Consider the following 13,141-nt stretch of genomic DNA (forward strand, 5'->3'; position numbering starts at 1 on the left):
AGTCACAGCGCCTGGCCTGATAATGTTTTATTTCTTAAGCTCTGTGAGATACATGGATGTTCATTCCATTATTCTTTTTATCTTCTTGTATGTCTTCAGTCCTTCATGGTAAATTTACAATATTATGTAGCTATAAATAGTCTCATAGAAAGCCAGTAAGACACCATGGAAAAAAGGGCCTTCGCCGGGGGAGGCGGGGCGGCGCGGGGCACGCCAGGCCGCGCGCGGGCTGCCGGGAAAGGGGCGGAGCGCGACAGCGCCTGCGCAGCGACTGGGGAGGCTGCCGCCGCGATGGACGTGTTTCTCCTGATCCGGCGCCACAAGACCACCATCTTCACTAACGCCAAGGAGTCCAGCACGGTGTTCGAGCTGAAGCGCATCGTGGAGGGAATCCTCAGGCGGCCACCCGACGAACAGCGGCTGTACAAGGACGACCAACTCTTGGATGATGGCAAGACACTGGGCGAGTGCGGCTTCACCAGCCAAACAGCACGACCACAGGCCCCAGCCACGGTGGGGCTGGCCCTCCGGGTAGATGACACCTTTGAGGCGCTGCACATCGAGCCGTTCTCCAGTCCGCCCGATCTCCTCGACATGATGAAGCCCCAGGACTCGGGAGGCAGCGCCAATGAGCAAGCTGTGCAGTGAGGGCCGCCCAGAGGCCCATACCCCGCAATGAAAGAGGTTTGGGAGTCAGAAAAAAAATAACATGCAGAAAGTTTGTACTTTAATGACATTAAGTTAAATAAATTACATATTCAAAATGATTACAACTACTTGAAAGCCATCCAAAAATCTTGCAAAGAAATAACCCCCAAAGTTACTATTTTTCACATTGGATGGTGATGTTATTACCTCCTTATTCCTTTAAAACTTTTCCTCTATGTTCTCTTACGATTGACATTACAAATATAATTGAAAACCAATAAACCTACTTTAAAAATAAGCATGGCGTATTTATTAGTTACTAAGCCATTTGAACTATTATGTCACATTCGATTTGTAAATTAATGTTCTGCTTAGCTTTGAGTCTAGCATTGTGTGTAAGATGTGGAAGGATGGAAAAGACCGGAAAGAGCAGAGGTTGGCGGGGACCTGAGTTAGCCGACGAAGGGGTATGAAGGCAGGACGGGGCCGGGCGCAGTGGCTCATCCCTGTTGTCTCAGCACTTTGGGAGGCTGAGGAGGGAGGATCACTTGAGCTCACGAGTTTGAGACCAGCTTGGGCAGGGTAATGGGAGCCTGTCTCTACAAAAAATTTAAAAAATTAGTTGGGCATGGTATGGTGTGCCTATAGGCCCAGCTACTCAGGAAGCTGAGGTGAGACATTTGCTAGGGTACAGGAGTTTGAGGTGGTGGTGAGCTATGATTGCACCACTGCACTCAAGCCTGGGTGACACAGTGAGACCCTGTCTTAAAAAAAAAAAAAAAAAGAGCCGGGCACGGTGGCTCAAGCCTGTAATCCCAGCACTTTGGGAGGCCGAGGCGGGTGGATCACGAGGTCAAGAGATCGAGACCATCCTGGTCAACATGGTGAAACCCCGTCTCTACTAAAAAAAAAATACAAAACATTAGCTGGGCATGGTGGCGCGTGCCTGTAATTCCAGCTACTCAGGAAGTTGAGGCAGGAGAATTGCCTGAACCGGGGAGGCGGAGGTTGCGGTGAGCCGAGATCGCGCCATTGCACTCCAGCCTGGGTAACAAGAGTGAAACTCCGTCTCAAAAAAAAAAAAAAAGAAAAAAAAAAAGAAAAAGAAAGCAGGGTGGGCCAAGGCTTGCTGTTCCAAATTCCTGAAGTGTTTGAGGAAGATTATTCTGATTGTTGTGGTAAGGTTGGCTTCCAAAATGAGACTTGAAGTGGCAGCAAGGTTGTTTATATGAAAGTAAGCAACAGAAAATAAATTCACTCTGTTGAGAGAAAGAATAAATGAATGGAAGAATAAGTCAGAGCTAATATTAATTGAGGCCCTTAATTCTTAGATACTGTTCATTAGATACTGTTATTTCAATGATTTCCCATGGATCTTAGAATTTTAGAAGTGGCATGGGTCTTTGAGAGCATTTAACTTCTTTATGTTATAGTCAAACAAACTAAATTCCAGAGAAGCTGAATAACACTACCAAGTAAATAAAAGAGAGTATTTGGACTTTTCTTTCATCCTACTATTTCCTTTCTTAAAAAAAAGCAGGTGGGCCAGGCACAGTGGCTCATGCCTGTAATCTCATCACTTTGGGAGGCCTAGGTGGGTGGAGTTCATGACCAGCCTGGCCAACATGATGAAACTTAGTCTCTACTAAAAATACAAAAATCAGCCAAACGTGGTGGCAGGTGCCTTTAGTCCCATCTACTCAGGAGGTTGACCTGTAGTCCCAGCTACTTGGGAGGCTGAGGCAGGAGAATCACTTGAGCCTGGGAGGCAGAGGTTGCAGCGAGCTGAGATTGCACCACTGCACTCCAGCCTGGGAGACAGAGTGAGACTCCACCTCAAAAAAATAAATAAATAAAAAGCAAGTGGGGGCCTAATCTTTTAACAAGAAAATGTACTACAAATTCCTTGGCCTGCCCTTTGCCATTTACAGAAAACCCCTGACAATCTGGCTCCACCTTATCTCCCACTAATCCTCCGGAACAAGCATGGGATTTTTGGCATACTCACCAGTAAGGCCCTCCACCCTTCTCTCTGCCTATCTAAAACAATTCATCTTTCAAGGCACAACTAGACTACTTTGTGGGTTGATTATAACCAAGAGTGTAATCCAGAGGTAACATCATGAGAGCCCGAATTTGAAGTGTGTGGAAATGAAGTAGAATAGAAAAAACTTGTGCGTAAGAAAGAGGAGAACAAAGAAGCCAGGGAGAACAATAGTAAGAACAGTACTACTAATAATGGCAGTGTTAACTACTAACATTAATGCATGCTTGTGATATGCTAAACCCTGTGTTAACCATTTTTATGTTCATTATTACACTTAATAATGTTCTCAGTAACTCTGAAATGGTAATCAGGATTGTGTCACCTGTAACAGAAAATCCTATTGGGCTGGGTGCGGTGGCTCATGCCTGTAATCTCAACACTCTGAGAGGCCGTGGTGGGCGGATCACCTGAGGTCAGGAGTTCAAGACCAGCCTGGCCAACATGGTGAAACCCTGTCTTTTAAAAAAAAAAAAAAAAAGAAAATCCTATTATAAGAAGTCAGGTTTTTATTTCCCTTCCATTCAGTAAAGAGGCCAGTCCAGTTTTGTGTGACTTCATGAGAGGTCACCAAGAACCCAGAGTCATTCTATCTTCTTTCTCCACTATTCTTAGCATATGTCTTTCATTTTCGAGATCATAATATAATTTTTCAAGACATTACACCTGCCTTCCAGAGAGAAATGCAATGGGTATTTCTTTTGAAGGACTTCTGTCAACATCTCTTTGGTCAGAGCTATGTTACCAGGCCACCGCTAGTTGCAAGGGAGGCTGGGAGACCACCAAATGAAATTCTGTTAATAAAGAGGAGGAGAGGGATATTTAGGTAGGCAGCCTGCAGTGCTATCCTTGTTTTATAGATGAGGAAAATGGGGCATAAGAATGCTAAGAGCTGGGCATGTGGCTCACGCCTATAATCCCAGCACTTTGGGTGGCTGAGGCAGGTGGATCACCTGAGGTCAGGAGTTCCAGACCATCCTAAACAATATGGTGAAACCCTGTCTCTACTAAAAATACAAAAATAGCCAGGCGTGGTAGTGTGTGACTGTAGTCCCAATTACCAAGGAGGCTGAAACAGGAGAATTGCTTGAACCCAGGAGGCAGAGGTTGCAGTGAGCCAAGTTCGCACCACTGCACTCCAGCCTGGGTGACAGAGTGAGACTCCATCTCAATTAAAAAAAAAAAAAAGAAAAAAAGCCGAGCAACAGGCCAGGCATGGTGGCTCACGCCTGTAATCCCCCAGCACTTCGGGAGGACAAGGCAGGCAGATTACTTGAGGTCAGGAGTTCGAGACCAGCCTGGCCAAATGGCAAAGCCCCATCTCTACTAAAAATAGAAAAATTAGCTGGGTGTGGTGCCACATGCCTGTAATTCCAAATACTCTGGAGGCTGAGGCAGGAGAATTGCTTGAATCTGGAAGGTGGAAGTTGCTGTGAGCCAATATCATGCCACTGCACTCCAGCCTGAGTGACAGAGTGAAAATGGGTCTCAAAAAAAAAAATGCTAAGAAACAGTGGGACAAGTAGATCTGACAGCATTGCCTATGTCCCTAGTCCCTAACAGTTTGCATTATATGGTGCAATTGTTTGTTTGTTTGTTTTGAGACGGAGCCTTGCTCTGATGCCTAGGCTGGAGTGCAATGGCACGATCTTGGCTCACTGCAACCTTCACCTCCTGGGTTGAAGTGATTCTCCTGTATATGGCACAATGTTTTAAAGGGTTTAGTCCTACTCTCTACTTAAGGTGTGGTATACACAATATCAGAACACGTTTTATACTACCGTTTCCCTTCTTTGGTAGTTTCTCTTCCTCTTTCCTGCTATCTTTTCCTTTCAGATCTCAGAGAGGAGTCTGCGGGTTTTGGTTAGAGCTGGAAGGAAGGAAACTACTGTCATTCTTTTGTTTCCCACTTGAAATTGTGGCTAACTCTAGGAAACAATAGACAGGATGGTTTAATAAGACTTGGTAAATGATTAAGTGTGGAGCTTGACGTAGAGTCAAACAAAATCTTAAGGTTTTAACCACAAGGTTTTCACGTGGACAATGGCAGATGCGTATTAGCAAGAAAAGAGAATTGTTGGTTTACTTTTCTGCATTAAGTTTCAGATGTTGGCAAAAATTCCTGATAGGTATCAATAAATCTTGTGTAAATCAACCATAATGAGCAAGGGAGAAGAAAAATAAGGTAAACATGCTAAAAAAAAAAAAAAAAAAGACATGATGATCCTGTCCTTACTGGAATAATAAAATGTGTTTGTTTTACCTATTTTGATACCTGTTTATAATAAGATGCTATGTGCCTAAAGATGAAAGAAAAGTATTTCACAGTTTTGAAGATAAGGCAACAATGACATTTTTAAAAAAATGACCAGAAGCATCATCAGTTTCTATTTATGTATGCACTTGGAGGACAGATGGCATTCTATTAAATTCCTACAAACCAGGTCTATAAATTGGGTAGATGGAATAAACGCAAAAAAATTGGGAATTCAGTGCCTCCATGATGTGTGACATTGGCAAAAATCAGCTTCAGACATCTCAATAGTGGTGAGTGCTATTACTTTTCATCTCATGGATCCACTGTTAATTCTAAGTGTGGCAAAAGCCAATGCCAGTTAATGTTTAGTCTTGTCTTTGCTGAACATTACGGTGTATTGACAAATTTGGTATTACAATCTTCTTAATGGGTGAAATTTTCTGAACTCTGCACACCCTCTTTGGATATGTTATATATTTTTTGCTGTGACTTAAAGTGTGGTCCATGGATCAGTAGAGACATCACCTTGGAATCTGTTAGAAATAGAGAGTCTCTGGCTGGTTGCAGTGGCTCACGCCTGTAATCCCAGCACTTTGGGAGGCTGAAGTGGGTGGCTCATGTGAGGTCAAGAGTTTGAGACTAGCCTGACCAACATAGAGAAACTCCGTCTCTACTCAAAGCACAAAATTAGCCTGGCGTGGTAGCGCATGCCTGTAAGCCCGACTACTTGGGAGGCTGAGGCAGGAGAATCACTTGAACCCAGGAGATGGAGGTTGCAGTGAGCTGAGATTGCACCATTACACTCCAGCCTGGGCAAGAAGATCAAAATTCCATCTCAAAAAGAAAATAAAGAAATCATCTCTCCTCAGAAGAAATGCACATATAAATTTGAACACAGTACTTTGCATACATTTTAGAGGAATTCAAGGTTAAAAACCAGGGCCTTATTTTCCACTCTAACCTGGGGAACACTTTTAAACAAATCACATGTGGTCATGAACAAGTAGGTCATGAACACAGCATGAATAGCTGAGATGTTCATCTGCCTGTGTGACTTTTGTGTGAAGAAACAAACAAAATTTAAAAATATTTCTTCTAGAAACTTAGTCACCAGCAATGATTGCATTTTTAAGAATCAGTAATTATGGGCCGGGCGCGGTGGCTCAAGCCTGTAATCCCAGCACTTTGGGAGGCCGAGGCAGGTGGATCACGAGGTCAAGAGATTGAGACCATCCTGGTCAACATGGTGAAACCCCGTCTCTACTAAAAATACAAAAAATTAGCTGGGCATGGTGGCGCGTGCCTGTAATCCCAGCTACTCAGGAAGCTGAGGCAGGAGAATTGCCTGAACCCAGGAGGCGGAGGTTGCGGTGAGCCGAGATCGCGCCATTGCACTCCAGCCTGGGTAACATGAGTGAAACTCCGTCTCAAAAAAAAAAAAAAAAAGAATCAGTAATTAATGCTTCTTCCAGGTGAGGAAATAAAAAAATTAAACCTAAAAAATTTGATTGTGTCTTGACTACAATGAAAAGCAATTGGGTGCCATATTGGAATTTGAAGAGAAGACTTGAAAGGGAAGACTCTTACTTAGTTCTCCAACTCTCTGTTGGTTTTTTTAACATGATAAGAAACAGCAGTTAAGAGAATATTTGCATTCCATTACCACACGAGTAGAGTAAATAAAAAACACTGCTAAGGAGGAGAAAAGGTCTTACTTAAGAAGAAATCCATACAGAACCAGTCTGTCTCTTGGCTGTGTGCTGAGAGGGAGCAACAAGATCAAGCAACGTACAGTCTAAACCTGAAGTATCAGCCAGGCACAGTTGGTCATGCCTGAAATCCCAGCACTTGGGGAGGCTGAGGTGGGCATATCACCTGAGGTCTGGAGTTCGAGACCAGTCTGGTCAACATGGCAAAACTTTGTCTCTACTGAAAATCCAAAAATTAGCCAGGCGTGGTGGCAGGTGCCTGTAATCCCAGCTTCCTGGGAGACTGAGGCACGAGAATCGCTTGAATCCAGGAGGTGGAGGTTGCAGTGAGCTGAGATCACGCCACTGCACTTTAGCCTGGGTGACAGAGTGAGACTGTGTCTCAAAAAAATAAAAAACAAAAAGAACAACAACAAAAAAACATGAAGTATCATGGTAGGTATCAGGGTACAGTGGAGTTTCTCCTCATTTCTTGCTGTCTCTTTTAATGAAGTGTGGTCTTTACTAACAGAGAAGGATTATGTCTCTAACCAATAGCACTTAGTTTCCTCTTAGTCTTTAAAACTTTGCACCCATGGCCCTCAAGAATGTCACTGTCGGCTAGGCACTGTGGCTCACACCTGTAATCCGAGCACTTTGGGAGTTGGAGGCAGGCGGATCACTTGAGGTCAGGAGTTTGAGACCAGCCTGGCCAACATGGTGAAACCCCGTCTCTACTAAAAATACAAAAATTAGCTGGGCGTGGTGGTAGGTGCCTGTAATCCCAGCTATTTGGGAGGCTGAGGCAGGAGAATCTCTTGAACCCGGGAGGCAGAGATTGCAGTGAGCTGAGATCCAGACACTATACTCCAGCATGGATGACAGAGTGAGACTCTGTCTCAAAAAAAAAAAAAAAAAAGAAAAAGACTATCACTGTCTCTTTAGTCTTCCCCATAGGCTTTATTGCCATATGTGCTGGAAAAATCCATCCAAATTTTTTTCATCTGATTTGCATGAGCAATATCTATTTCTGAGGATTATTCATGGATTACCCATAAATATTCAGAACAATGTTCCGTAGCTCTTAATCTTTGCTATATTTGGCTTAAGGTTTTGTTTTCTAAAAAATTTTCCATTTACTTTATCCCATTCAGCATAAGATTCCCCCTAGTTTACCATTTGGTCAGCCACGATATTTGCAATCTCACTTGAATCAAATGGGACTATCTGTATGAAAGGCTCTGTGTGTTTTAGAACACTATACAAAAAGAAGAGTTTTACTTAAGATAGAAATATTTTGCCCTATATTGAGTTTTTAAAATTAAGCTTTAAGTAAACAACAGAAAAAGATGCCTGAATGTTTCATCAGTGAAAATTCTTAGAAAGTATTTTCGGCTGGGCGCGGTGGCTCAAGCCTGTAATCCCAGCACTTTGGGAGGCCGAGGCGGGTGGATCACGAGGTCAAGAGATCGAGACCATCCTGGTCAACATGGTGAAACCCCGTCTCTACTAAAAATACAAAACATTAGCTGGGCACGGTGGTGCGTGCCTGTAATCCCAGCTACTCAGGAGGCTGAGGCAGGAGAATTGCCTGAACCCAGGAAACGGAGGTTGTGGTGAGCCGAGATCGCGCCATTGCACTCCAGCCTGGGTAATAAGAGCGAGACTCCGTCTCAAAAAAAGAAAAAGAAAGTATTTTCTATAATGTTTTCTGGGAGCTGTCATTTAAAACACGAGTCATTCATCTATCTTCTGAGACTACTCTACTAAAGGTTTTGTGCTTGTTTTCGTTTTTCTCTTTCCCATGTTGCTTCCCAGTAGTACTTCTCTGCTCTTGTTTGTAAGGAAAGCGAGCAAACCACCGGCTCAAAGTCTACAACTGTTTTTCTCTTCCGTCCCTATTATGTTCTTTTGTCATTTCCCCTATTATTCATTAGCTAGCCGTCAAGCCAAATCATACGCGGAGGAGAAGAAGATGGCAAAAGGCCACAGTTTGTTTAAAACAGGCTGGAAAGCAACCTTCTCCAACAAACAGGTAGCAGTCCAGCACAGGTGAAAGCACACAGAGGGGCCCTGGTCTGCGACCCATGCACTCCCTTGGGACCAACTGGTGTAATCAGAGGAAAGAGAATCACAGATTGCTCAGCTGTGTTTCCTGCTGTCAGTGAGTAGAGAGAATGAAAACTAGGCTTGGTGATTGAACAGACCACAGGCAAAGTGATGGAGCCAGTCAAGTGTGTCTGGGGCAGAAACCTTGACCCCAGGCATTCCAGAAATCGTTTCTAATAATTGAGTCATATCACACATCTCTTTTTTTTTTTTTTTTTCTGAGATGGAGTCTTGCTCTGTAGCCCAGGCTGAAGCGCAGTGGTGCGATTTTGGCTCACTGCAACCTCCACCTCCCGGGTCCCGGTTCAAGCAATTCTCCTACTTCAGCCTCCCAAGTAGCTGGGATTATAGGCACAAGCTACCACGCCCAGCTAATTTTTGTATTTTTTAGTAGAGATGGGGTTTCACTGTGTTGGCCAGTCTGGTCTTGAACTCCTGACCTGGTGATTCTCCTGCCTCGGCCTCCCAAAGTGCTGGGATTAGGGGCATTAGCCACTGCGCACATCTCAGTTTTTGAAGGCTCAAGTTAAGTACATGTAAGCTCACCATAAACTTGTATTTTTCTATGGTGTTTCCTGTAATTATTGCTACTGTATTAATCTGTATTTATTTTTTGTCTGGTCACCACACTCTCTTGTAGACTTAATTGTATACCAATGCATCTCCTTTGGATTTCTGCATGTAACGATAATTTTGTTTTCTAATAATTATCTCTTATTTTTGTTCTATATTTTATTGCATTGATTTGAACTTCCAAGGCAGTGCTGTTCGTTTGTTTGTTTGTGAGACAGGGTTTCACTCTGTTGCCCAGGCTGAATGCAGTGGCATAACCATACCTCACTGCAATCTCACACTCAGGAGCTCAAGTGATCATGGCCTCAGTGTCCAGAGTAGCTACTACTACAGGCATGTGCTACCACACCTGGTTAATTTTTCAATGTTCTGTAGAGAGTGGGGTGTAGCTATGTTGCCCAGGCTGGTCTCCAACCCTTGGGTCTCAAGCAATACTCCTACCGTAGCCTCCCAAAGTGTTGGGATTACAAGCATGTGCCATTGTGCTCAGCCTCAAGGCAGTGTTAAATAATTGCAATATATGGGGCATCGTTGTCACCTCCTTAAAAAATAAAATAGAGACAAGGTCTCACTATGTTGCCTAGGCTGGTCTCGAACACCTGCCCTCAAGTGATCCTCCTGCCTCAGCTTACCACAGTGCTGGGATTACAGATGTGAGCCACCATGCTTGGCTCTATTTTTCTTTTTATCATTTCCTTTTTATAGGAATGCTTCAGTTGATTATTGTAAGTAGGATATTGTAGGGGGTTGAATTTTATCCCCCTAAAAATATATTCAAGGTCTAACCCCCCTCCTCATACCTGTGAATGCAACCTTCTTCAGGAATAGGGCTTTTGTAGCTTTAATAAGTTAAAATGAGGTTATACTTGATAAGAATGAACGATGATCGTTGTCCTTGTACGGAGAGGGAGATTTGGAAATGAATACAGTTCAGGGAAGACGGGCAGGTGAAGACAGAAGCAGAAAGTGAACTGATGAAAACCACAAGCCAAGAAATTCTAAGGATTGCTGGCGAACACAGGAATTTAGGAAGAGGCAAGAAAAAATTCCTTCCCAGAGACTTCTGAGGGAGTACAGCCTTGCCAACAGCTTATTTCAGACTTCTAGATTTAGAGCTAGGAGAGAGTGAATGTCTATTGTTTCAATCTTCCAGTTTATGGTAGTTTGTTCCTGGGAAACTAATACATATATTGTTCATGTTTGAAAATAGATATTTAAGAACATTTCTACTTCTCTTTGACTAGGATATTTTGTAAAATTAATAGGGAATGAGCACTCTTTAATGAGTTATTAGCATCTTGCTTGCTAAAATGTATGCATTTTTTTAAAAAGTATGTATTTTAGTTTTAAAATTGTCCATATATATATATATGCACATAAATTTCTTTTTTTTTTTTTTTTTTGAGACGGAGTTTCGCTCTTGTTACCCAGGCTGGAGTGCAATGGCCCGATCTCGGCTCACCGCAACCTCCATCTCCTGGGTTCAGGCAATTCTCCTGCCTCAGCCTCCTGAGTAGCTGGGATTACAGGCACGTCCCACCATGCCCAGCTAATGTTTTGTATTTTTAGTAGAGACGGGGTTTCACCATGTTGACCAGGATGGTCTTGATCTCTTGACCTCGTGATCCACCCGCCTCGGCCTCCCAAACTGCTGGGATTACAGGCTTGAGCCACCGCGCCCGGCCACACATAAATTTCATATTTCATATAAATCCATAAATGCAATCATGTCATATATCTTGGATTTTATGTTTTTCTTTTCTTTTTTTTTTTGAGACGGAGTTTCCCTTTTGTTGCCCAGGCTGGAGTGCAGTGGTGAAATCTCGGCTCACTGCAACCTCCGCCTCCTGGGTCCAAGCCATTCTCCTGCCTCAACCTCCCGAGTAGTTGGAACTACAGGCACACACCACCATGCCCAGCTAATTTTTGTATTTTTAGTAGAGACAGGGTTTCATGATGTTGACCGGGATGGTCTTGATCTCTTGACCTCGTGATCTGCTCACCTCACCCTCCCAAAGTGCTGGGATTACAGGCGTGAGCCACTGCACCTGGCCTGTTTTTCATTTTTTTGTGTTTTTCTTTTCCTTCTTATTTTGCTTTGGACTCTCCTCTTCTCCTGCCCCTCTGCCTACTTCACCCTAACCCACATACTCAAGTAACTGTATATTCACAGATGTTCATATATTTGCATACACACACACACACACACACACACACACACACACACACACAGAGACAGAGAGAGAGAGAGAGAGAGCATTTTTTCATTATTTATTTTACAGAAATGAAATATCACACATGTGATGGTGAATTCTATGTGTCAAGTTGGTTATTCCATCAGTTACTAATCTAGGTGCTGCTGTGATTAAAGTCCATTATAAATGACTTTTAGTCAAGGAGAATATCTTAGATAATCTGGGTAGGCTTCACCCAATCTGTTGAAAGGCCTTAGGAGCAGAACTGAGATTTCTGGAAAGAAATTCCACCTGTGGGTAGCAGCCTCAGCCCATGCCAGAGAGTGTCAGCTGCCCTTCCTTATGGCCTGGTCTATGCATTCAGACTTGCCTAGCTAGACCTGACGATTAATCGATCAATTGTGTAATTGAATTTTCTTCAACAAATCCTTTGTGATGTCTCCTGCTGTTTCTGTCTTCCTACTTGAGCCCTGACTGATAGAACAGACTTTTTCTCATTTTGCCTTTTTCATTCAGCAATGTATCTTGGAAATTATTCCAGGTCCACTGACATAGCTATTGTTCATCCACTTTAATTGCTGTATACTATTTTATGGTGTAGATGTGCCATTATTTTTTCACTGTCTTCAGTTTCATGCCATGCTGGAAAATGCTGAATTAAATGCCTTATATTGGTTCTTTTATTTGCTCAAGATAGAATCCCAGAATGGAAACTTTTGAGTTAAATGATTATACAAATATCTCCTATAATATATATATTTCATCCCTTGGTATCCTTGAGGATGGGTTCCAGGACACCTGTGGGTACCAAAACCCACAGATGCTCAAGTCCCGTATATAAAATGGCATAGTATTTGCATATAACCTACACATATCCTGCCATATACATTAAAGCCACCTAGATTACATATTACAATGCCACATAAAACTGATGGTCAATTTTATGTGTCAACTGATTATTCCATTGACTACTAATCTAGGTGTTCCTGTGATTAAAATACATAATCAATGACTTTTAGTAAAGGAGGATATCTTAGATAATCTGGGCAGGCCTCATCCAGTCAGTTGAAAGGCCCAAAGGGCAGAACTGAGATTTCTGGGAAGAAGTTCCAACTGTGGAGAGTAGCCTCAGCCCATCAGCCTCAACAGCAATACAATGTAAATGCTATGTAAATGGTTGTTATACTGCTTTGATTCTATTTTTTTTTTTTTTTTTTGAGACCGAGTCTCACTCTGTCATCCAGACTGAAGTGGAACAATCTCGGCTCATTGCACCCTCCGCCTCCAGGGTTCAAGCGATTCTCCTGCCTCAGCCTCCGGAGCAGCTTGGATTACAGGTGTGCACCACCACATCCGGCTAATTTTTGTATTTTTAGTAGAGATGGGGTTTCACCATGTTGGCCAGGCTGGTCTTGATTTCCTGACCTCAAGTGATCTGCCAGCCTCACCCTCCCAAAGGGCTGGGATTACAGGCATGAGCCACCATGCCCCGCCTTGATTCTTAGTTGCATTATTTTTTATTGTAGTATTATTATTTTTAATTGCTTTTTTACAAATCTTTTCAAATCTATGCTTGGTTAAATCCATGGATGGGGAACCTACAGATGCAGAGGGTCCACTGTATACC

General features: G+C 43.0%; 1 pseudogene; it reads left to right on the forward strand.

The window, feature by feature from the left end:
* The first annotated feature begins 236 nt into the window (after nt 1–236).
* On the forward strand, nt 237–943 carry LOC116555954 (annotated as a pseudogene).
* The last annotated feature ends 12,198 nt before the right edge of the window (nt 944–13,141 follow it).

This window comes from Sapajus apella, unplaced genomic scaffold (genome assembly GCF_009761245.1).
Source record: "Sapajus apella isolate SASKATOON/1434 unplaced genomic scaffold, GSC_monkey_1.0 scaffold16, whole genome shotgun sequence".
Classification (NCBI taxonomy): domain Eukaryota; kingdom Metazoa; phylum Chordata; class Mammalia; order Primates; family Cebidae; genus Sapajus; species Sapajus apella.